The 26,112-nt window shown below is 37.0% G+C and overlaps 1 protein-coding gene across 2 annotated transcripts in view; it reads left to right on the plus strand.

Moving 5' to 3' along the window:
* LOC109399760 (cell death protein hid) overlaps positions 1-26,112 on the plus strand; it is a 315,664-nt gene that overhangs the window by 2,311 nt on the left and 287,241 nt on the right. The window lies entirely within an intron of this gene.

The following is a 26,112-nucleotide window of genomic DNA, read 5'->3' on the forward strand; positions in this document are numbered from 1 at the left end:
GGTACCTCCAAAAGTATTTTTGGGATTCCATCAGAAACTCCTACTGGGATTCTATAGAACTTTTCCCAGGAATTTCTAAAAGAACTCCGTTAGAGATGTATTCAGAAATTTCTGTAAGATTTTCTTAAATATTCTCTCCTAGAATCACTCCGTGGATTCATCCAGGAAAGTATCTAGGGATTTTTTTAGGGATTCCTTCAGAGTGTTCTCTTTGGACTCCTTTAGAAACTCGTACTGGGATTTCTCCCGAAATTCTACTAGGGAATCTCTCTAGAGATTTCAAAAAAAATCTATGGCCGCTTTACGTTTCCCTCATATACCTTGATTTAGTAGACAATTCAATTTTCGAAATGTCTATATGAAATCGGATTTAATATCAAATCGAAGCTAACATTTTCCTTTTTTTTTTTACATTGTATACCAAAATGTACCAAATCATATAAACACTACAAACTGGCATATATTAGTAATCAGTGGCGTCTCGTAACCTCACTTTTTACCTGTTCAACGATCCTAAAAGTTGCATTTGCGGAGAAATCAGGATCAGAATCAAATTGAAAATGGGTGGAAACGGCTATTATCGTCATTTTCTGCTAGGGTGCGTGTACCAATTATGGCACTAGCTAAGGAAAGCTATTTATACAAAAATAACGAGAAGACCAACGAATGACATCAATAAGTTGAAAGACAGCTTAGTTTCCATACTTTACAGGAAAAATATAGAAACGGAGCCAAAACCACTTTTAGTATAGATTACAGCGTGTGCCAATGATAGGAATTCTGTACCAGTTATGGTTACATTTTTTAACTTCGGTTCCTTTCGCACTATTTGCATGCATTTCTTATGGGGTTAGCCATAACTGGTACACTATGGCGAAAAAGGGTGCAAGGAAGCCGAAATTTTAAGGAAAATGATTTATTTCTACCATGATTTGAGGAAAATGTGGTATTTCAATGAGTGCGACTATCTTTTGTGAAAGTGCTCTGTTGTTCACAAAATTTTTCATGTTGATTTACATCGTTAAAGGGTGAAAATCAACTATGGCGAATAATTGGTACTATAGCCATAATTTGTACACTTACCCTAATTACAAGTCAATTTATTGTGAGAAATCAAGAATCTGCACTCGTTGAACAAGTAGATTTGAGGTTAGCGAATCGCCACTGTTAGTCATTTTCGCTAAATAACGAATAAACCACTATCTCGCTAACTTGTTATGATCGAAATCCTTTGTCTCCAAAAATATGTATATTCTTCTTCGTTAGTCTTTCGTCCATAAACTACGTAGACTCTTAGGGGGGACGGGGGGGTCTGGCCAAAGTCTACGCTCCATACAAATTTCGAAAATTTTGTATGAAGAAAAGTCTACGACGGGGGAGGGGGGGTCTGAGATGGCCAAAAAAAAGTCTACGTAGTTTATGAACAGCGCCTTATGGCTCGACGTTCGCATTGGTACTTGGCCTACCTCTCTTCAACTTAGTGTTCTTAGAAAACTTCCACAGTTATTACTTGAAGGGCTTTCTGTGCCTGTCATTTCATGAATTTGTATATTGTGAGGCAGACACAATGATATATTATGCCCAGGAAGTCGAGAAAATATTCCCGTCCGGTACGGGAATCAAACCCGCCGTCCCCGGAATGGCGATCCATAGCCTTAACCACTAGGCTAACTGGAGACTCCTATATGTATGGTTGCCCCAAAAATATGTATGGTTGATTCAAAAGCCAATATTAACGTTTGTTAATAACGTTGTTTAGATAAATATCCCAAAAAACTCAAAAGTTCAGAAATTCATTCAGAGATTCCTTGGAAATGTCTCCTTGGGACTATCCTGGAATTCCTTTACGAATTGTTTCAGAAATTCCTCCACGGATCCTTCCCAAAATTCCTCAAGGGGTTCCTTCGGAAGCTTAGAGATTCGTGACAAGCACATAATAGAGCGCGTTTACTGGTTGTGCTGTATTTGCCGAACGATTACAGAAACGAGTAGTGTAGGTTTGTACCGCTTTCTGCTCGGTAGCCTTTTGCTGCAATTCTGCGGTGTTAAATGAAAGTACGTGAAATCAGAATTTTCAATTTTATTACGACGGTTACAAATTGTTCCAGAAAATCTTCCATGTGTTCCTCCAAAAGTGTCACAAATAATTCTTTTACGAAATCCGGCTTGAATTGCTTCCTTCATGATTTTTCACAAATCATTTCGGAGATTGTTTGAGAAATGCGCCCAGGGATTACTGCAGAAATACCACTGGATATTGATTCTGAAATTTCTCTTCGTCATTCGTTTGGCGAATCTATTGGAGGTTCCTTTTGAAAATTTACCAAAAAAAATTCAGGAATTCTTCTAAAAATCGTTAGAAAAAATTCTTTCGGAAATTGAGTATTGGCCAAAAAATCCCTCGCGAATTCCTTCAAAAAATCTTCCATGGATTCATTTGGAAAATTTCTACAGGGATTTGTTAAGAAACTCATCCTATCTTACAAATTCCACAAAAAATTCTTTCAAAGCATCTTGTACTTCTGAAATTTCTCAATTTTTTTTTTTTCAAAAAGTTATCCATGAATTTGAGCAGAAATACATCTCAGGGATTGTTTCAAAAATTCGTACAGATATTTCTTCAGAGATTGTTTCAGAAGTTTCTTTAGGCATTTGTTGTGAAATTTTCCTTCAATGAAACTTTGAGCGATTGCTTCAGAAAGTATTCTGAAGATTTCTCAGGAAATGTTTTAAAAGTTCCATCAACAATTTGTATTGGGGTTACTTTGGAAATACTGCCATGGCTTTTATTATAAATTCGACTAATATATTGTTCAGAACACTGGCTGAAATCCATCCTAGGATTCATTTCAACAATCTTTCACGATTTCCTGAAAAAAAATCAACCAGTGGTTCTTAATGAAACTCTTTCAAGGACTCATTTGGAAGCTCCTCGCACATTTACTTTGAAAAATCATCCAGGAAATCCCAAAGAAATTACGTCATAACTTTTTCCACAAAATCTTCAAGGGATTCTTTTAGACTTTAAAATGTCCTCTAGAAATTAATCCAAGAACCTTAAGAAAATTTAGCACGGATAGCTTCCAAAAATGTTACATGGATTCATTTACAAAATACTTCAAGAATTCATTTCAAAGTATCTTGCAAAGATTGTTCCAGACCAGAAATTCATCTACGAGTTTCTTCAGATTTTTTTTCATAGATAAATTTTTCAAAGCATTCATCTAGAAAACCTTCCATAAACATTCTCAAAAGTATTCCATGGATTTTTTTAGAAAACAGTCCACGGATACGTACATTGAGAATCAAAAATTCAGAAGTCGTTCAAAATTTTCTCAGAAGTTTTCTAAAGAATTTTCTCCAATGATTGCTTTAGAAATTCTACAAGAAATTTTTTAGGAAAATTTCCTAGGTTTATTTACATTCCTTTAGATCATGGTTTCCCAAACTGTAGGCCGCGATCTCCCGGGGGGGTCGCCGGCCTTCGTTCAGGGGTCGCGAGGGACGGTCGAATATTTTACTGTAACATACAACAAATGAGAGAATGTATATGGTAGGTCGCGAAAAGTACATCTGCTGGCCAAAGGGGGTCGCGCCCCCTGAAAGTTTGGGAACCTATGCTTTAGATATTCCTGTAGGACATTTCTTTTCCAGAAATTGGGCCAATGATTTCTTAGGAAAGTCCTTAACAATCCTCCAAGGATTCCTTCAGAAATTTTTCTATAGATTGGACTAGAAGTCATTCTTGCAGAGATTCCTGTAGAAATTCACACAGAGGCTTCATCAGAAATAGTTCCGCCGGGTATTGTTTGTATTTTTTTTAAATTTTTTTTCTCCAAACGTACATCGAGGAATTGCTCTATGGAATCCTCCCGGAGTTCATTAGAAACAATCGAATAAGATTTTAAGAATATCTCAAGAGATTTTCTTAGGCATTCCACTAGGGGCTTCTAGGTGTTTCTTCAGGTATTTTTCTTACTTCTTCTCTAACATAATTTCTTAGGAAAATACATCTGTGGATTCTTAAAATATTTTCTGATAAAGCAGAAATCTTTCAGGAATTCACTTAGAATTTTCTTCCGATTTCTTCAGCGATACTTTCAGAAATATCTTTAGAAAATTCTTCAATATTCCTATAATTACTTCAGAAATTTCTGCAGGGATTTCTTTAAAAGTTGTTCCATGAATTATTTCAGAATGTCTTCCAGTAGATCCTTCAGGAATTGCTCGAGCGGTTCCTTCAGAGGCTCCGCCTGGAATTTATCCATGGAAATGTACCAGTGAATGGGCGTATGCTGTAGTCGGCTGTTGGAATTCCTTCAGGATTTCTTCGTTGTATTCGTACAGGAATAGGGTGGCAAAGGGTATTATCGGCAGGTTTGTTCTCTTCGTTATGTTTTATGTGGGTCGAATTGCCTGAAATTTGGGCATATAAATCAGCTTGGTTGGGAAAGATTTGAGGCGAACTCTGAGGTTAACAGGTTTCATAAAACCCACGTTTCAAAAAAAACCCTGAGTTCCCCTATCTCTTGTAATAGCTTAAGGATTTTTTTGTTTCTTCTGGAATATCTGTAGAGGTTTTCCAAATATTTCCTGCTGGGAATTGTCCTCAAATTCATGCTAATATTTCTCAAACCATTACTGCTAAATTTTTTACAGGAATTCCTCAATGGATTTCTCCGAGCATATCATGTGGAATCCTTACAGGGATTGCAAAAGGGATTCCTTTAGAAATTATTCAAGGTATTTATTCGGGAACACCTCTAGAGATTTCTACAGGAGTAACATATGGGTCTCCTTCAGGAGTTCCTGTACGGTTTCGCCCTGTAATTCCTCAGTAAGTTTCTCCAGAAATTCTTCTAGAGATTCCTGCAGAAATTTCACCAAGAATTTCTCCAGAAATTCCTCTTGGGAATGTTTAGAGGTTTCTCCAGTGGTCCTTCCAAAGATTATTCCAGGGATTCTATGAATTTCTCAGCGGATTTTTTTTTTGGGAATTTTGCTTATTGTTTTGATAAGCATGTTTTCCCGTGACTAGCGTAATCACTTCCAGCATTAAGTTCGTCCCATATATATATATATGGGGCCCATATAGCCGAGGCGGTAAACGCACGGGTATTTAGCATGACCATGCTGAGGGTGACGGGTTCGATTCCCGGTCGGTCCAGGATCTTTTCGTAAAGGAAATTTCCTTGACTTCCTTGGGCATAGAGTATCTTCATGCCTGCCACACGAAATACACATGCAAAATGGTCATTGGCAGAGGAAGCTCTCAGTTAAAAACTGTGGAAGTGCTCATAGAACACTAAGCTGAGAAGCAGGCTTTGTCCCAGTGAGGACGTTACGCCAAGAAGAGAGAGAGAGAGAGGATTAAGTTCGTCTTACAACACTTTAAAGCAGAAACAGAGCCAGGTGCGCTAAAAGGTTCCTCTTCCGCTGTTTCTGTGGATTACAGTTACTATAAGCTACGAGAAGACTTTGTTCAGAGTAGGAATTTCATGAGTAGATCAAGAAGAAGTGAAAGAATTAATAGTTATGCTGTAAAATACAACAAAATATTCTATACTGAAGCTCTGAACATTCACTTCAAGAAACACATTTTTTTCTCTTCCTTTAGCCGCCACTTCATTTTTGAACACAAAGCTATCTAATAGATTCTATACATGGCACTTTTTTTTGAACCTCTGGACGGAATAAGACCGGGTGGGTCACTGGTTGGCTCAAACATCATCAAGAATGATTTACATCCTTTCCTCAGGTTAACTAACCCTCTTATTAACTAAGTATTTCAACGAAAGATCGTATATCAGTTCGTATATGGTTGCTATCGTATCGTGTATAGAATGTTCAACATACTTCAAAACTCCTGAACTTTAGAAGTTTTAATTTTGATATACTTCAATGACTTGTAACATTAGATATAACCCGCTAATAGATCGACATCCCACACTAAAAATATCACAGATGGCTCTTTTTTGTGTGGTAGTAAAATCAAATTTTCTCGGTATAGAAACTGTTCCGGAACATAAAGTAAACACATAAAGTTCCCTTTTCAAACCATTTTTTGTTTCTATTCACTAACTTTTCACAAAACTATCCCGTTTTCTAAAAATTAACGTTTTTCGCATTTTTTTCATACGATTTGACAATTCTTGACTACCATGCTTCCGTGAGCTTGAGGTGATTATTTGTGAAAGTTGACAACCGAGAGTAGCACAGACGATGCATTGAATACAAGTGATGGTGTCGCCACCGGGCTGTCAGCGCTGGAAACTAGATGCAATAAAAGTTCTTGTATACAATTTTCACTGCTTGCGCCAACTGAGAGCAATCAATAAAAGTGTAAACATCAATCATTCTATTGACAATTTTTTTTTTCTTTTTTTTTTAAAAAAAGACACGGACACGTTTAGTACTTCCAGTGAGCTATTCGCTCTTTGAAGGAAGCACCACACTAGACAACGGACTAGCATGCAACGCCCAGTGGCACAGCCGAAAACTTTTCCTGACAGCTGCGGCGGGAATCGAACCCGCGCTCCTAGCACGATGCGACTAAATGCTTGGTGACACTAGCCGCACGACCACGAAGCCACAATTAAGGAAAGCATGTGCTTTTTACCTTTTAGCACTGTTCATAATTCTTGAATATCCCGATAGGTAGGAACCCGTTCATACAGAACATGGATAATAAAATAAATCATCAAAGATAATTTACTGCTGACAGCAGTCTGCTGTTTCACCCGCACTTTTTTTCAATTTGGATAATATTGGTTTAATCAACAAGTATAGCAGAACTATTTACGACCTTGACCAAGAAGAAAGGATAAACAGGCTATGCACGTGATTTACTAGAGGAGAGAATAAAAGATATTTACAGTATCTTGATACTATGGTTATTTTTGGCACATTATTGATGCGTGAATGCTAGTCGAAAGGATTGATTGTGTGTTGATTACACTATGAAGTTGATGCGACACAATTCGCTTAGTAGCATAACTTGTAGGCGACTTGAAGGACAAGGGCAACGGCTTTTTTAACCAGTTTCTGGTTCTAGCGAGGAAGAAAGTTGATAGAAAGATACAAAGTAGGAGGAAAGGGACAGGCCATGGATTGAACCCATGACCTTCTGCATACGAATCAGAAGCGTAGCCACGACCTCCAAGCACGTTCATTTTTATGATCGGAATGAACAATCCTGGAGGGTGTCTCGTGGAATATGCCCTCTTTAATTTTCGTACGCACAGAAACAGGGCCAATCTAGTACTACATTAGGGCAGAAATAAGTCGATGCACATAAAACAAGACAACTCTATTTTTTTTTACAAGACGCAATATTGTACAAATCTCCTTTACTTCACATATTAATCAACAAACCGTGGGTAGCTACTACAATTTCTCTTGACGGCGTCCTCTAAGCCCATAAGCACTCTGGGAGCTAAACGATGGCACTTGATCGAGCCAATTTACATATTCGCAAATAGGTATATAGGTACCGTCTACAGCTGACAGTGATCGTTACTGTCCCACCAACAGATATAGCTAGACCGTATTGCGCCGTCGCACAGCATTATAAATATGACGATGCGGTGGACTCACTACAAATATTTACAATTGAAACTAATCAATTCGTATTTAATGAACGCGGTTCCCGCTTGATCCTCAGGACGATGGGAAAGTGCATACTATTTATACGATTTGAATTATTTTGTTGGCCTTTTTACGTTGATCCTATGACGGGTGCTGTTGATGAAATCGTAATGTACATTTTTAATTTTTCTAATGCTTTCGAGAATTTTACTAATGAAATGACTTCCACTCGTGTGGTCACAAGCTTCCAGTATAAGTAAACATACTCGAGTTTGTTTACCGTTTCACAACACTTTTGTGCGGCTTTGAAGGCTTTCGGAACACTTCTATAAATAATCCATGCACTTTGATTTGTTATCAGTAATTCAGTTTCATCATCGGTTACATTATCAATTCTTCATTATTTAAGCCCCGTTAATTTACTCAGACTGAGCGAGCACAGACAAACAGACGTAACACTTGCGAAATTTCCATCGACCACGCTTTTAACGATCATTTTAAATTTTCATAGTTGTGGCTTTCACAACTAGAGGCGCGCGCATCGTTTTTCTATGCGTTTGACGTTTCACACTAGCGCCTTCTGTTGACGATATGGCACAATACAGTGATTCGTGCAACTTTTCCACCAGGTGATGGTAGTGTGAACTCAAGGTGTTACGTCTGTTTGTCTGTGGAGCGAGTATGGTTCCGTAAAAACGTTGCCTGTGATCATCATCAATCCACCAGAGATGGGTTTGTAGACAAACACACAATTGTTAATTATTGGGCAATTATCCTCTCTGCTGCTCTACTCTACCTGTGCCTACCGCGGAGAATTAGTTCCTGCTTAGGTTTCCTCTTCATATATGTATATCTTCGAGACGATCGAAAATCAGGATTGAACATGATTGAATTGGAGCTCACTTATTTCGACTTGTTTTGTCGTGCATGATGCAGGGAAGGGAACATTCTGTTGCGAAGAGTTACACTCACTTGCTGTTTTCTCAGCTCAGAAGCGTGCAATCAAGAAACAATGCATGAGCGACTTTTGGCTTGTGGTTTTGTCTCAAAGTTTGCTGAATAGAGGAGGGGTCGCAAACCCATACCAGTCATGACAGACCTGTGAAAGCGACTCTCCACAAGGTGAGTGTAATTTACATTCACCTCGTGGAGAGTTGCCTTTGCAGCTAGCTGCGAAGGCAACTGAGCCTTCGATATGCGTGTGCGACCCATACTTTATTCGGCAAACTTTTAGACAAAACCAAAATGTAAAAGTCGTCCATACATAGTTTCTTGTTTGCACGCTTCTGAGCTGAGGAAACAGCAAGTGAGTGTAACTCTTCGCAACTGAGTGTTCCCAATCAATCTCGTTTTTCTTTTTCTTTAGAGATGCATTTTAATTTTAAGGTGAAACAAAACCTAATGAGAAAAACGTGATATTTATGAAACATCATTTATTTTTTTTAATACATTATCGTTTTGATTTACTTGATACATATTAGGTACAAGTGAATGGTAAGCAGCCCAACAGCTGATTTCTAGATTTTATAATCCAATCTGCAACTGCCAATGCAATGATCTCATGCAGAGGAGCTATGCAGTGTGTGCATGATCGTGATGTCGTGCAATACATCACATTCTCGCGTGCAACATTGTTTGACAGATAATTTGCATGTTTATATTGTTGTAGCTGTCGTTTTAGTTCGGTTACCTTTGAAATGCATGTATCAATGCAGGAATCAAAATATTTCTGCGGCAAAGTAACAAAGTGCACAAAACTAATAAATCAATTTATGGGAAGTTGACACCTAACAAGGTGGGGTTGTTGGTACTTGGTTATATAATGGCTAAGGCTGATCCTTCTGGAACGTACGCTCCGTAAGGTGTGGGCGCAGGACAGCCTATATTATTATTACAATTTTTTACAGCGTTCAACCTTCCTAATGCATCATGTTGGGAACAGATCGTTGAAGTATGTAGTGATGGCCAAGGCAAGGGCTGCAATGGCTCCTTCAAAGCAATCTCCAGAGATGTTGGAGGGGATCATTGAAGGGCTGTCTCCGCGCCATAATCTTGGTCCTTGGCCTCATTTCGATTGCACTATCACTTCGAAGCGCTCCGTCAAACACTTGCAGGTGATGATCGACGATAAGCTTACCTTCAATAGCCACGCTGCCTACAAGAGAGTCTCCACAGCTGTAGTGGCACTGTTCCGAATGATGTCCAATAGCTCTGAGCTATACGCCAGTAAGCGCAAGCTTCTGGCTAGTGTCGTCTCGTCCATACTAAGGTATGGCGACCCGGCTTGGGTTCACGGTGCTAAGTACCGAAAGCTACCGTGGTATGCTGGGAAGTATTTACAGGCTAATGAGCCAGAGTTTCATCGGCTATCACCCAATCGTCTTGAAGGTACAAATGAGGTGGCGCGTGGGCTCGAAGAATGGCTAGTTGACACACTATACAAGAAGTGGTCCAAGGATACGGAGTCGGTTACGTAGTTCCTACCGGTGCCCTGCGGTTGAAATCGACCCTTACAGCGATTAAGTAGCCACGGGGAGAACAGCCTGGTAGCGTTGCTGTCGCGGCGTCGGTCTACTGGGTTGGATCCGAGCCCGCGGTTTGAAAGGGTCCCGGAAAGTTCAGGGCAGGTGGAGGTCCCATGTCGGTACGTCCTACTGTGTGCTGGCTGATAGGGCGTTACTTGCGGGAAGGACAAATCGCTGTGCACGCGGTATAAGTTCTTGATACTTGCTGTGCAGTTGGAAGCAGGCGTGCGCGTGGTGTCGACCCTGCCTGCCTTCCGAGGACAAAGGGACCACTTGGGAAACTGGCCCTTGCGCCGGAACCTTGGTGGAATTCCCAAATCGTGTCATCGATGCTCGTTGCTGCAGGCTACGCAGCTAACCTTGAGGGTGCAATGTGCAGTAGCTCCTCTTTGAAGTAATGCCTCCATGGTGGCTCTGAAGAGACGAAGGGTTCGGCAGCCATGGTAATGTTGTTGAGTGAGTTGAGGAAGAAGTAGTCCTGGCTTTTACTTTTGTTGTAGAAGACGGCCCTTAACCCCTCACTACCTGGACCTCTCTGTTCAGGTATCTCTTACGCAGATTACCCCCTTGACAATGATTGCTAAGTGAAGAAATCATCTACGTAATTGTAATATAGCATTTCTTTTTGACCGCTTTTTAACAATTTAAAATGTAACGAATGCCTGGATGAACTGTAAGGTCTTTGTTTTCTCGAAAAGATCACGTATTCTATTTCTTCCCATTCCCTCATAACCAATCAATAGTTGATATATGGCCAGGGGTACACAAATCATCACTTCTAGCCGAGACGCAATCATATCGATCCGTGCCAAATGTCGCAATCAACAACGGGATTGACTGCGACGAGACTTCGATACAGTCCAAACTCCTATAATAAGGTGCCGCCCATGCAGTGGATTGCACCGCGTTATACTAGCCTGACTGTACTCGACACTTCTAATAACAACGTCTCATCGCATCCAACCCGCATATTCTCGGTCCTCGTCCCCGCGAAATAAAGAACCGATTTGTCGCACGACGTCGCCGGACAGATTTTCTTCAAGTTCTTGATTTGCATTATTACCGAACACCGCGTGTGAGTGTGCGGCGGCGGCGGCGATGGTGGCGCGGACACTTGTAATAACTTATGACACTTTAAACCGGGCGAGAGACAGCCCGACACAAAAGCTCAAAGGGCGAACGATATACACTTGGCTTGGCTGGCGGAGACGACGAATATAGGTACTTACGCCTTTTGACGACGACATGTAAGCATGACTGATTGGTTGTGTCGGTTGGTAGCCGTCGTCAACACTGCGAGCATTCACCACCAGTCATGCGAATTATTACAGGCTGAAAACTTCTAGAAGGGGAGAGATTCTCAACCTGTGGGGGGATTGGGTTACGGAGTGTGACGAATTGGATTGAATTGCTAACTGTTCAAAAATGCGAATAACCCTTTGTGAAATTCTATTGGTTTCAATTTGAATTCTTCAATAAATTCCGAATAAATTGCAGATTTTTTCTAGGTAGACGAATTATGCTTTAAAATCTTACGCAGGGTTGTAAAATGTCACGAAATGTGATAGAAAAAATGTCATGACATTTTTTAGTTCAACCATTTTTTTGTGTGAATCTACATAAACGGACATCAACAATCAGCAATTATGGTTGGTTATGAAAAATCCTGTCTTAGGGTCATTGAAATTCACAGATAAACAAATGACATTTTCATGACATTTGCCCTCCCTGATTAGATGAAATACACAGAAAAAACTTGGGGACCTCTGCTCCCTAGAGGTCCCTCCCTGACTTATCCGAAGCGGGCGGGAACGGGGAGCCAAGGGTTGAAATGGGGTATCCACTGAGCTCGAACAGCAGCTGCCCTGGCTGCTGAATCCGAGCTGAGCGAGCTTCAAGGACAAGTGGTTGTAATTTTACCCTTCCTGTCAAATGATTCTCGGCTGGTAGGCAGTGCAAAGCCACCGTCACAGCAGGGGCAGTGGCAGTTGCCTTTTTTGTTCGACTTAATGAGATTGTAGTTATCCTGAGAATTATTATTCTAATAGTTTGTATTATTCTCCTTTCTGTATTTGCAGGTACGTAGCCCGACGCAATATCGGAGAATCACCACCGTCATCGATAGGTATCACACCAGAATTGTTGCGCATTTTAGACCCGTAAATTAATCTGGGCGCAGGTGCAGCAAAAAAAAACAGAACTGCATCCAAAACAACGCATCATTATTCCAATCGGTGAACCGTTTTCGTGCGCCAAAAGTTCAAACTGCGGTCGTTATAATTAGGCCGTGAATCAGTGGAAATTGGCAACTGAGTGAGTTCAGTTTACCAACAGAGCCACCACAATGCCAACGCTTTAACCGCAACTCCCCGAATCTGTGCAAAAAAGTTGCAACTGACAAAAGAAAAACCAACAACAGTGAGTCCCAACTCAACACACAGTGTCTGACTGTTTGATACCCACGGGAGTATCATGTTGCATCGGTCGATTCCCGACTTGGTGAACATATAAGTATTGCTTTCAAATGAAATTTTAAAATTTTGCTGATACTTCTCAAAGAAAGAGGCATAATTTGCTTATTCAAAGGCCCCTCAGGGGTTTCAAAAGCAAGATGGTGGTTGCAGTAGCTTGTCGGAAAGGGATTCCTGGTGGCGAAAGAAAATTAAAATTAGAATTGAAAGAGACTATCAATATATACACAGGAGGAAGATTGTTCCTCCTAAAATTCTTCCAGTAATTTCTGTGGCAATTCTTCCAGAAGTTCTTTCGGGAATTATTCCAAAAATTCCTAAGAAAATTTTACCTTATGTTTAATGTTTTTTTCTTCCAGAAATTCTTCGAGAAGTACTTGAAGATCTCAAGAAGTAGTTCCGGAAGTTCTTTTGAAAGTTCTTCAAGATTTTTCCAGATGTGTCTGAAAATTACTATAGAAGTTTATTTGGGAATAAACCCAGATATTCTTCAGTAAATTTTAAAAGTTGTTTTGAACATGCTTATTTTCGAAAAGCTATTCAGAAACTCTTTTCCAAATTCTTCAACAATTTCGCCTGGGAATGCCCGGGTAGCGCGGTAGCTATTCTTGACTCGAGAATAGCTACCGAAAGTTCCTTTACATTTTTTTTTCCTGTAGTTCTCCCGAAACTCTTTCTAATGCATTATAGAAATTCATCAGGGAATTCTTCCATAAGCTCCTTCGGGTTTTTTTTAAGATTTCTGAAAATAACTTCTACATGTAGAGTGTATCAAACAATTGTCCGTACAGCAATTTTTTGGTGAAAATAATTTATCATTTAAATGTTTATAACTTTTTTATACGTCAATCAAAAACGCTGAAATTTTGACCAGTTATAACCCATATATTAAAGCTGCATTGGTAAAATTTTGAGCGAGATCGAATAAGTTTTCCGAAAGTTATAGAACTTTTAGTAAAACTTATAAGATTGTTGAACACATTTTTAAAACATTATAGGGTATGTGTTCCATCATTAATCTCACGCTCCCATACTCATCCTATTCGAAAACAAGCGATTACGGCACCGATTGATTCCGTTCTTTTTGTTTTCATGGGTGCTCACTTCTAACAAAAAATACAAAAATAAGAAACAAAACAAACAACGCTTCAATCCTTTGTTTTTCGTAGGATGAAAATGGGAGCCACATGTACTTGATGAAACTTTTTCATTTTTTTGTGTTACAGCTTAAACTTACCCAGCCAGCAATTTGGTTGCTTTATCGAAATTGCAACTGAAATAGTTACACATATATAGCACCAAAGAAATCGCATCAATGCACGAAACAGGCATATACATACTAAAGTGAAGGCCATATCGAAACATATATACGATTACTGCGATTTTATCCAACACAATTAACGATTTCTCGAAAAATTTCTACGATTACGCCGATTTTATCCGTCTAAATATACGATTATGCATAATCTTATTACGATTGAGAGTACCAACCCAAGTAACAATTTTAATTTTATCAAAGTTTTTTAGCGATTCAAAAAACCTAAACATAAAACTCTTGATGCAGACTTGAAAATGCTCTCGAGTTCTTGTATGCCTCAATAAGCCCACGTTCTGGCTAGTTGGCCCAGTCTTATTAGGGTCTACAGGACTTCGTATACAAACCGGCTTAGGATTTCGGGTTGTATCATAGTTTTATCAATCTTCTAAATAAAACCATCTTCTGACTTGTCAAATAATTGTTTTGATTATTTTTCACTTTCAATGTTCGATCGTCAGAATAAATTATGCTTGGTTGTTTATCCAGCCATCAATTGGAAAGATGCAGATATGAAATTCAGATTTGTTTTCCTATTTAATACGTGTCAGGAGACATGCCACGGAAAATTTGTGGTGAATGTGACTGTGATAATGACAAAAACTAAGTGCGCCACACAAACTATGCATAATTTCGAAGTTAAATGCATTTATTTTACTCGGTGGAATTGGATGCAAAAAAGGTTTAAAAGTTTAAAAGACATTATGTAATTTTTCTGACAAAATAAAATGATGGAAACGTGTTGTATGGTTTAATTTGATCTTAAGCTGTACGTGAAATCATAAAATTGAGTAATAATTTTTCTGTATTTACATGAATTATCCCGGCTAGGCGACATATTTTTCTGATAAAACTCTGTATTCCTGATGATTCCTCCAATAGGGCTAACCCTCCTGAGGTAGTCATAACTGAGCTCATGATAGAACTAGCGGTTTTATCACAGCATTTTTTTGGTTTATGTTACGGCCACGAAATCTTTTGTTGGTTTTATGCATTGCCTCACAGTTTTGTGTATTTGTTTACAAAAAAAATCTCTCCGACAACAACCGCAAATGCAAGTTTTATTGAAATGGTATATAATAAGTGATAAAACCAATTCATGTCTACTTGCAAGTCTTTAATTGAAGATGTTTATAGCAGAAGTTAAATGATAGTTTTATGGAACGCCAAAGGTTCAAAGTAAAAAACTACCACATAAAACTAATTTAGAACAACTAGCTTTTTGACATGCTCGTATAAAACCAGGATAAAACATGAATAAACCTTTAAGGCATGCTGATTGTTACTTGGGAATATACGACTCAAGATTTTCAAATAAAAAAAAACAATTGATGTTCAATGGGAATCGAACTTGGGTCTTTAGATTGAGAACTGCGCGTCATCTCTATTGGCTATATTGCCAAGTTGAAAATAGAGAGTTCAAAGTGAATGGCATGGAACGAATAAAAATTAGCATGACACGGTGCGAGACTTGTGGTGGGAGCGTTGTTGTTGTGCATTGAGTGGCACCAAAAGTGGTGCCGTGCAAGAGGCCCGGAATTCACATCGTTGTTAACAATTGTCATTTAGTGGAAGTCATCTGCTAGTATGAAAACCTATATATTTGGTTGAAATTTTTGCTACCATGGTTGGAATGTGTCAACAACAACAAAAATACAAATTTGTGATGAACACCTTTTTTTATTTTTCTCCATCATACAAATATGTAAACAAAACCATTTACGATATTCGAGATTAAGAATCGACTATTAAAAGTGCAGTAACAATCATATGCGACTGTAAAAATGAATATACGATTTCTACGATTTCATTCACTTCGTATACGACGCAAGTGTGACTCAAAGGTTCAATATACAAAATTGTTAAAGTTGTATACGATTTCACCGGTTTTCATCATACCTTTAGGTAGTAAGCTCGATTTAGCAGATTCATATACAATGTGAAGCGACTTTTTCTACGATTCAATGAAATCATCTATACGATGCTAGCGAACTTGCAGCTTGACACTAAGAATGTATATTTTTTTCACGATTCTATCCGATTTTATGCGATCCTACCGATAGTATCTCGCATTTTTTACGATCAGAGGCGACTATATGAAACAAAATCACAATTGAAATTTAATTTGGCATGAAATGCGATTTTACGCAATCATTGTCAACAAATATACCTATTATTATACAATTCTGATTCAATATATGAAAATATACGATTTTTTCCACACAATGATTTACGATATGTGGTTGGCTGGGTAAGCCTTTCATATGCAGCTTCGTTTAAGGTTTTATATTCACTACAAAAAATATGAAAAATCTGTATATGTTCAGAGTGTCATTTGGAAATTTATCATATTTTGATCAAAAGGAGTGCCAAGTGTTTTCAACTTTTTTAAACTCTCCTAATGTAATATTTTTATACAGGACCAACTAAACTACATATGAAGAGTAGGTCTTATGGATTTTCTGTTCAGTTAATGCACTTTTATTGATGGAAAACGTTTAGCAGATTTTATGTGCAAAATATGGCAAATTTTTAAACATCGTCAACTACATAAGCACATTTTTCATATTTTTTGTAGTGAATATAAAACCCCAAACATAGTTGCACATGAAAGCCTTTGGTACAAGATGTAACACAAAAAAAAATTGAAAAAAAAATAATCGAGTCCATATTGAGATATAATGTTTTAAAAATGTGTTCAAAAATCTTAGAAGTTTTACTAAAAGTTCTATAACTTTCAGAAAACTTATTCGATCTCGCTCAAAATTTTACAAATGGAGCTTTAGTATATGATTCGTGATTGGTACAAATTTCAGCATGTCTGATTGACGCATAAAAAAGTTATTAACATTTGAATGAAAAATTATTTTGACAAAAAATTTGCTGTACGGACAATTGTTTGATACACTGTATGGCCGGAATTATTCAGATTATCTTGTATATGTTGTTTTTATATTTTTCCAAAAGTTCCTCTTAGAATTTTTGTATCAGTACTTTCGATTTTTTTGTCTCAAAAATGTTTTAAAGAATTTTCTAAAAGATCCACCGAAAGGTCTTCAAGAAGATTATCCCGCAGATCCTTGGGAATATTTTTAGGAAGTTTACCTGGAAATTCTTCCAGCGGAAATTGTTCAAATCGGTACTCCGGCTTTTTCTCTAGAAGTTTTTCAAACTTTCGGATCTATCAAATGTTCTTCAGAACATTGCAGACGTTCTTTCGGAAATTCTTCAAATAATTCATCCGGAAATTATTTCAGAAACTCTCCAGGGACTTCTACCAAAACTTTCTAGAAGATTCCAAAAATTTCTTTCACAAGTTCAACCCGGATCAAACGTTCTTCACATTTTTTTCCCAGAAGTTCGGGAATACATCCAGTTGTTTAACGATTCTTCCATGGGTTCTAGAAATTCTCTACAAATTATTCCAGTAATACATCAAGAAAATGTTTGAAGTATACACAATTCCTTCATAAATACAACCACAATTTCCTCCGGGCATTCTTCCAGCTCCTGCATGGGGAATATTTCCAGAATAATGTCTTCGGAATTATTCAATAAGTTACCCAAGCTTTTCTTCCAAATGTTATTTGGCAATTATTTCAGATGTTTTACCAAAAAATTGCTAGGAATTCTCCGAGAGTTATACCTGAAGTTCATTTGAAAGCTTTCCCGACTAGATGGACATTACAAAATTATAACAAGCTGTGTTATTTTGTTACAAAAAATTTTTATAACAAGGGTTGTTATAAAACATGTACCGTTAGTAGTTAAAATAACAAAAAATCTATCAAAATTCCCACTGAAAAGAACAAAAATGTAATAACTTGTGTTATGATCATAACAAAAATATTACAAAACTTGTTCCATGAAATATGATAGAATATAACAAAATTATAACAAATTGTGTAATAATTCCTTTGACACCAATTAGGGTAAAAACTAATTTTTATACTCATTTTTGGGTAAATATTTTTAAGTGTGTTATTCTATTTTTAGAAAAAAAAGAAAGTAACATAAAAAATAGTTTCTAGAACGTTATAAAATTTTTGGTTCTGAACGGGATTTGAACCGAGACACCTACCATCGGTAGAAATCTGGCGCCTCTGCCAATGAGGCCATCACGGCTCTTGAGGAGAGCGGTGATAAAAGCTTTACTGGTTCTACGTATTGCCAGCTCCGTCATTCAAATCCTTGTTTGTCAGACGTACACGAGAGGGGTAGTCACATAGAGCTCGTTGACACATAATAGACTTGATTTGTCGATGGAGATCTTGTTTTAATCGATCACAATTATATCATAGGCAGATATGATAACAACTTTAGATATAATTTAGTTATATTCATTTGTTTTAAGCAATGAAATGAAATCCATTACATACAGTATGCGGCAGGAAAAAATGCGAAAGTGTTTTTCAACTTCAAACCTCGTTTTCGTCCATTTGACGTTAACCAATCTATGTTTCAACGTTCCATGATCTCTAATAGGCTAGTTTTCTGAAAAGTTAATTGAAAATTTTCCCATTTTGGTCATTAACCTTTACAGAGCGGTGCCTGAAGCTGAAGACTATCAGAATTTTCAAACCGCAGAAAAGCACACAGGTCGCTAAGTTTCGTATCTGATAAAACAAAATGTTTAATTTTCTCTACAGTATCATCAAATATATGTTCTTATTTCATCTAGTATGTGAAACTACATGGCTCTGGATCAGTGTGGTCTGGTTGTTCATCGAATTTAAGCTAATTTTGTTACTGTTATAGTCATTTTGTTAAATGACCATTGGGCGCGCAGTTTATTGATACCCGCATATTAGGCTTACATTATCACATGTTAAACATCAAATATGTTCATTTTTATTTTTCAGTGCTAGAATATAGACCTTGACTGATACACTGTCATGAAAAAATAGTCATATATATCCCATATTTAGCGTGTAATAGTGCCTTGAACTTTTCGCATTTTTTCCTGCCGCACCCTGTAAGTGGTCATCTATAGAGTATATCGTCACGTTTAGAGGAGGCAGGGAGGGTTGAAAATTTCCAATTTTAACGTGACGTATTTAACCCTTCAAGAGTATAACACCACCAAAAAAGCTCGCTCGTCGAATACGGCGCGAGCTCGGTGCAGTTTTAGGATCATGGCGCGCGTCCAGAAAGATTAATGGATGCTCCCTAAGGTCGAAACAAAATAGGCTGAATAAATTCCATGATCAACTGAGCAGCATTAGTAGCATAGAGCGTTTTTAATGATAATAATTATTTAATTCCACTTTTGCTCTCCACGTTCAACTCCACATTCACTACTCGGTATACTTTATTAATTTCGTCAGAGAGCAGTAGTACTGTTTCGGTATTTTATGTAATCGATCTCATGTTTTCGTGTGTAGAGAGAGATACGTCATTTGTGTAAAATTGAAGTCAAAAGTATTGCAAGTTCCATGTAACGGAAGAATTGTTCATCTGATCGGAAATTACAGCACATACAATATCCATCGTTTTAGCTATATTTCTTTGTTCCTACTAAGAGTTAACCGAAAGAGATTTTTCAAAAAACTCATAAAAATTGCTATTAGAAAAGTTTTTTTAATAATGTTTGCTTCATGTTTCATTTTGTCAACAAAATACCCGAGTTTCCTTCAAAATTATACACTGTTAAAAAATACGTATTTTGTGAATTGGAGTGTTTGTGTTAAAATATGTTTTTTTATGAGTAAAGCAAGTTTTTTCTGTGTTTATTTTTTCACAAAGTCCATTTGTTTCTTTCGAGGTACACCGGGGCAAGTTGAAACGGGTGGGGCGAAATGAAACAGCGGGTTAACAAGATGTTTTCTAATGATGATAAACAGTTTGATCGCCATAAAATATAGTTTTTGATTGAAACTTTTGGCGAAGGATAAATTCCAAAATTCTATTGAAATCTATATCAAAACTTTGCGTTTCATCTTGCCCCACCCGTTTCAACTTGCCCCGGTGTACCTTACCATATTTGTTCAGACACTTTTTCTCTAATACGAACGGTTTCCGTATAACAGATTTTCAAGAACTTTCATGTCAAAAACATTCATTCTTCTCAAAAGTAACTCTCGAAACCAAATGATCTTTTCTCACGTAAAATCACTTATTCGAAGATACGCTGCTGCCACCTGGAAAAAGTTTACTGTATGCGTGAAGGACCGATTTTTAGCATGGGGAAGCATAGGAAGACGGTTTTCAAATGCTTCTAAAAAAATCAAAACAATATTTAATTAAAAGCGGGTTGGTGTACGTGATGAGAAATTCAATTAACAAACTTTTTAGCATATAATTTTGATTAAATTTTTTTTCCCAGATTAGGTACTGATTGTGTAGAAAACGAAGATTCTTAACCCGTACATCAATCCGTTTTTAATTAAATAATGTTATGAATATTTTAGAAGCATTCTAAAATTGACTTCCTATGCTTCCCCATGTTAAAAAATCGGCGCTTCACGCACATGATCAACTGTGGTAATTTGCTTCGTAGTCCCCAATACTGTTATTTCTTTATACGTTAGCTACGTTTTGCCTGAAACCGAGGTATTAAAGTTTTGTTGTTTACGGATTTCGCGCAGATTTGCTATATAGTGGGTTCACTTCTACACGACTTTCTCTACCCTGCTTTTCCGCAGTTTCGAAGTTACGCGAAGTTGATTAGAGAAGATTTTTCTTTCTTGTTAGCCTTTTTGTCCACCGGCCCTCAAATTTCTACCAGAGAACGCTACAAAAGCTGCCACATTACAAAAAAAACTGTATAGGGTAAGTGTACCAATTATGGCTATAGTACCAATTATTCGCCATAGTTGATTTTCACCCTTTACCGATGTAAAAATTGTGAACAACAGATGACGTTCAAAAAAGATGGTTGCACTCATTTAAACTCCACATTTTGCTCAAATTATGGTAGAAATAAATAATTTTCCTTAAAATTTCGGCTTTCTTGCACCTAATATCGCCACAGGGTACCAGTTATGGCTAATCCCATAAGGAATGCATGCAAATAGTGCGAAAAGAAACCGAAGTTAAAAAATGTAGCCATATCTGGTACAGGGTTCCTATCATTGGCACACGCTGTAATAAGTACTAAAAGAAGTTTTGGCTCCGTTTCTATATTTTTCCTGTAAAGTATGGAAACGAAGCTATCTTTCAACATGTTGTTTACATTCGTTGGTCTTCTCGTTATTTTGGTACAAATAGTTTTGCTTATGTAGTGCCATAATTGGTACAGGCACCCTAATAGCAACGGTTTTGTTGGTTGGATTCTTATTCGATTGGCATATCATCTAGCAACTATTCCGGATTTGGATTAGAGTTCAATAAAAGAATCCCAAAAAATTAGAAAACAGCTACCTGTGAATCATTTGATTTGCAGCTATATTCCAGCTTACAGTTTATTTTGATAAAAAGTCATGTTGATATCCCAAGATTTTTTTTTACTACAGCTTCTAGCTGTAATGATATCGCATAACGATAGCTTCAAAACACTAGGGTAAAAGGGTATAATACGCCCCACCGGGGCAAAACGCCCCCCTTCATTTTCTAGCGATTCAAGCGCTTTTTGCATGCGAGATCGATTGGAAATCCTAAATATTGATGATTAATTGCCATCAAGCTGATCCGTTAGTTGATTGGTATAGAAAAGCAATAAAAATATCAAAAAGTCTGAAATCGAGGCTTTTGGCGTAATATTTTACCTCTTGCAAGCTGGCTTCATTGTAAACGAAGCTAGTTCTGTTTGCTTATGTTACTTTGCAACTTTTATGCAGTTAAATACTTGTTAAAAGGCCCTCCTAGGATAAGCATGTGGTAGAATTATCCTCTGGTACAGTTTTATTACGGAGCTGGACGTTTTTCTTTTGATGGGCGTATTGCCCCGTTTGTTTTGATGAGGTAAATTTTGGAACGTTTTCGGAAAACGTTTCAAAGCTTCCATAGCCGCCCCTCCAGAGGTAAAGTTCTCATGCAACACTTCACTGACTTTAGAAACAACGATTTGCAGTGGACAATAGATGGAATAAGGCGCCAATTTTAGATATATTGTCATTTCTGCTTAGGGGGGGCATATTATACCTGTTTACCCTACTTGTATGTGAATTTGGTAGATTAAAACTAAATGATAACAAATTCTGTTACTTTTTTCATAAGGAATGTGACGCCGTCCACAAATTACGTATCGCTCAGGGGAGAGGGTGAAGTACAATCGAGCGATACGGTCAATACAAAAACTTTAGGACTTTCATTCTCTAAAGCAGTGATCCTCAGACCCATTTTTTCAACTGCCCGTATTGCAACGCCTGGGTCGATTTGTGAAACATTCAACACGTTATTCTTGATTATTTCTGGAGTATAACAGCTTCCATGAGAAACATCGTAAGGAAATCTACGATAACATAGAAAACTGGACATCCCGTGCGGCCCGCGGGCCGCACTTTGGTGACCGCGGCTCTAAAGTGTACCGGAAGAGGAGGGGGAGTTAAAACATGACGATTTTAGCGTAGCGTTTCGTTATAAATGAATGCTACCTATGTTATACGTTTTGTTTTTAATCTTTTGGCTTGAATGGTCAATATTACAAAAATGATCAAACTTTTTCGCGTCGATACAAAAATCCAACAAATTTTGAAATTATTTTGTTGTAAAAATCATAGCAAATATTATAATAAATCTGTTACGAAATCATGTTATAGGCAGTTATTTTCATATGCATAATGTAACCAATTTTGTTATATACCTGTTTGAATAAATAATACAAGATTTGTTATAGTTTTGTTTCTAAAATAATAACAAACTTTGTTACAATTTTTTTATGGTCATTCACTTATAAGAATCCTTACAACAAAATTATATCAAATTCTGTTATTTCTAACAACGGTTGTTATAATTTTGCTATTATCTTGTTAGGTGCTTCTGGTCGGGTTTCCAAAAGGTCATCCAGAAGTTCTTCGAGATGTAGTTCTGAAAAATACACACAAAAGCTTTTCCTGAACTCCTTTCAGTTTTTTTTAAATATTTTTTTCCAGGTGTTCTGGCGCCTAATTTATGCATCTGAGGATTTATCTAAATGTTTCTCAAGAATTCTTGTTTTTTTTGCCATTTTTCAGGTGTGAAGAATGCAACCATTCAGAAAATTTTCCGTTATTTCAAACTAGTAGTTTCTTCAAGAAGTTCACCGGAAATGCTTTGAAAAGTTCCTTCGGAAATTCCTTCAAGAGTTTGCCCACGATAACTATTTTGGAAGTCTCTTCTGGAATTCTTGAAAAAATCATCAAGGATTCCTTTCAGACGATGTTCCGCAATAATGTTCTTCGAATACTTTAAATAATACTTCCGAAAGTTTTTCAAAAACTTTCTCGGGACACTTTTTTAAAGTTTCCCTTTTGTGTTCTCGAGTTCTTTCAGAAGTTACTCGGGAAATTCTTTGAGAAGTGCCATTGGGAATCATTTGATTTCCACTGGAAAATTTTCAAAGCGGTGCTCCGGAAATCCTTCTAGAAGTTTCCCAAAATTTTTTGCACAAGTTGTGACCAAACTTCTTTTAAACGTTTTTTAGATTTTTTGCTTGCGTTGTTTCGGAAATTTTTCGAATGTGTCCTCATGAAATTATTTCAGAGATTCTTCGGGAAATTCTTCCATGTAGCTTCCATGTAGCTTCATGAGTTTTTCCAGAAGTTTCTCGCAGTCAACGTTAGCTCCCCAGGAAAAGAGATAAAAAATACTCCTTGAATTCTTTCATTAATTGTTCTGAGATGTTTTCAAAAAATTCTCTTATAATTCTGGTAGTACCATTTGCGAAAATTTTACTAACATTTTCTCTGGAGGCTTTTCTAAAAGTTTCACCAATGGATCTGCAAAAAAAAACCTTCTAGAATTCTTCTGGGAGAATACTCGGAAAATTCTTTAAGAAGTTTCTCTGGGAGTTCTTCCAGAAGTTCCACTGGAAATTCTTCAAAGTGGTACTCCGGAATTTTTTCTAGAAGTTTCTCAAATTTTCTTTCGCAAATTTCGCCCTGATTTCTATCGAATGTTCTTCAGAACATTGCACATGTTCTTTCGGAAATTCTTCAAATGATTCACCATGAAATTATTTCAGAAACTCTCCAGGGAATTCTACCACCTCTGGGGATTTTATATAACGCTGCACAGAGTGGATAACTGACACTGAGGAAGATTACAAGTGGTAGTCGAAATACGCGTATCTGTCAAAGGATAAGCAAAATAAGGTGGATTAAAAGGTAAGAAACTGATTACACTCATTCGAAGAGGGTATTCTTCTTAGAGGGTTCGAAAAGTCGGTTCAAGATCTGCAGACAGATATTTCAAAAGTTAAAGAGTTTTTCCAGACGTTCCTCGCTAAGTTCTTCCAGAACTGGCTCTGGGTATTCCCAGAATGCGGAAGTTCTTCCTGAAAGTCTTTCAGTATTTTTTTTTTTCATGAAATTCTCCCAGATATTCCAGCACATAGCATCCATCCGAGAATTAATCCGGATGTTTCTCAAACAATTCTAGAAATTCTTAATGATTTTGCAGAAGTAAAGTGCGCACATTATTTCAGAAATCTCTTCGAAACTTCTTCAAGAGTTCTTCCAGCAGTCGTTCCATTTCTCTTCCACATATTGTTCTGCGAAATCTGGAATATCTTCCATAAACACCTAGACAAAGTTCTATCAGAAGTGATTCTGAATTCTTCTATCAAATCTTCTAGTAATCCTTTAAAGTATTGTTCCGGAAGTTTTTTCAGTAATTGCTCTGAATTATCGTTAAGAAATTCTACTGGGATTTCTCCAGATGTTTTTTTGAAAAAAAATCATGCAAAAGTTTATCGATCTTCTAGCAATGCATCCAAGTTAATATTTTCAAAAGATTTTCCCCTAGAATTTTTCCAGAAATTCATCAAGGGTTCGATCAAAACTTTCTCCAAAAAATCATCAAAGGATAAATTAAATAAATTACATGCAATTGCTCTAAGCGTTTTTTCTAAAGAAACTCCTAAAGTTTTGTTGATTTTTACTAGCATTTTTAAGGATATTTTCAAATTTCTTCTGAAAAATTATTCCAATGGAATTCTATTGGAATCCTTCCAATAATTCTTACAGAAAATTCTCTAGCATATCATTCAACTCTTTTTGCAAGCAATATCTTTGCAGTTTCTTGCAATATTTCCCACAAGAATGCTTCCCATGATTTTTTTATGTAACTCCATAATTATTTTTCAAACATTATTCAACGAAATATTTTTTAAATTTCCTCCTTAAATTCCTTCAAAGATTCCTTCAGAAAAAAAAATACTTTTACATAAACATCTAAAAAAAATACAGGATGGTTGGATCTATGGTATTTATTTTGTCAATTAATCTTCCAGAGATCCCTCCAAGAGTTCCTTCAGGACTCCATGGAAGACTTCATCCACGGTTTCGTCCAAGGATTTTCCTCAAGGATCCCTCCTAAAATTTCTCTAGTTGGATTCCTCCGCAGGTACTCCCAAGGATATTCCCTAGACGGTTTCTTTACAATTTATTTGCAGATCCTCAACAAAACAGTTCCTAGGATTTACTCTAAACCTGTTATGTTTTTTTTTTTCAAGGATTTCTACTCTTTGGATTCCTTTTCAAACATGAATTTGTCCTAGAATTCTTCAAATAATTATTTTAAAAGTTGCTTCAGTATTTCCCTTAAAGAATTCTGTCAAAAATTTCCCCAAGTATTCCTCCAGAATTTCATTATTCCAGTGACTCTTCGAGGGATTTATCCTTTGATATCTCCAAGAACTCCACCACTAAGAGCTTTTTCAGAAATCCTACCCGTAAACCGTTTTGGAATATTTCAAAAGTCTTCTTCAGGACTTTTCAAGGATTCCACGAATATTCTTTGAAAGATTCCTTCCGTATATTTTTTCAAAGGAATCATTCGAGAATTTTGCTAGGACTCCAGAATTTCTTTTCTATGACTTCTTAAAAAAAAACGTTTGAAAAAGTTTGAAAAATTCTTCAGGAATTCATCGGGAGATTTCTCTGGAAATTCATTAGAAGGTTTATCCGGATATTTTTCAAGGATCCTACAAGACAATTTTCCATAAAATCCTAAAGAAAATCTTTTTAATTTTTTTTCAAAAGATTCCCCCAATAATTGTAACTACAATTCTTGTATTTAGGAACTCAAATTCTTCCATTTATTCCTTCAGGATTTCCTCAGAAGGGTGCGTCAG

Source organism: Aedes albopictus, chromosome 3 (assembly GCF_035046485.1).
Source record: "Aedes albopictus strain Foshan chromosome 3, AalbF5, whole genome shotgun sequence".
NCBI lineage: Eukaryota > Metazoa > Arthropoda > Insecta > Diptera > Culicidae > Aedes > Aedes albopictus.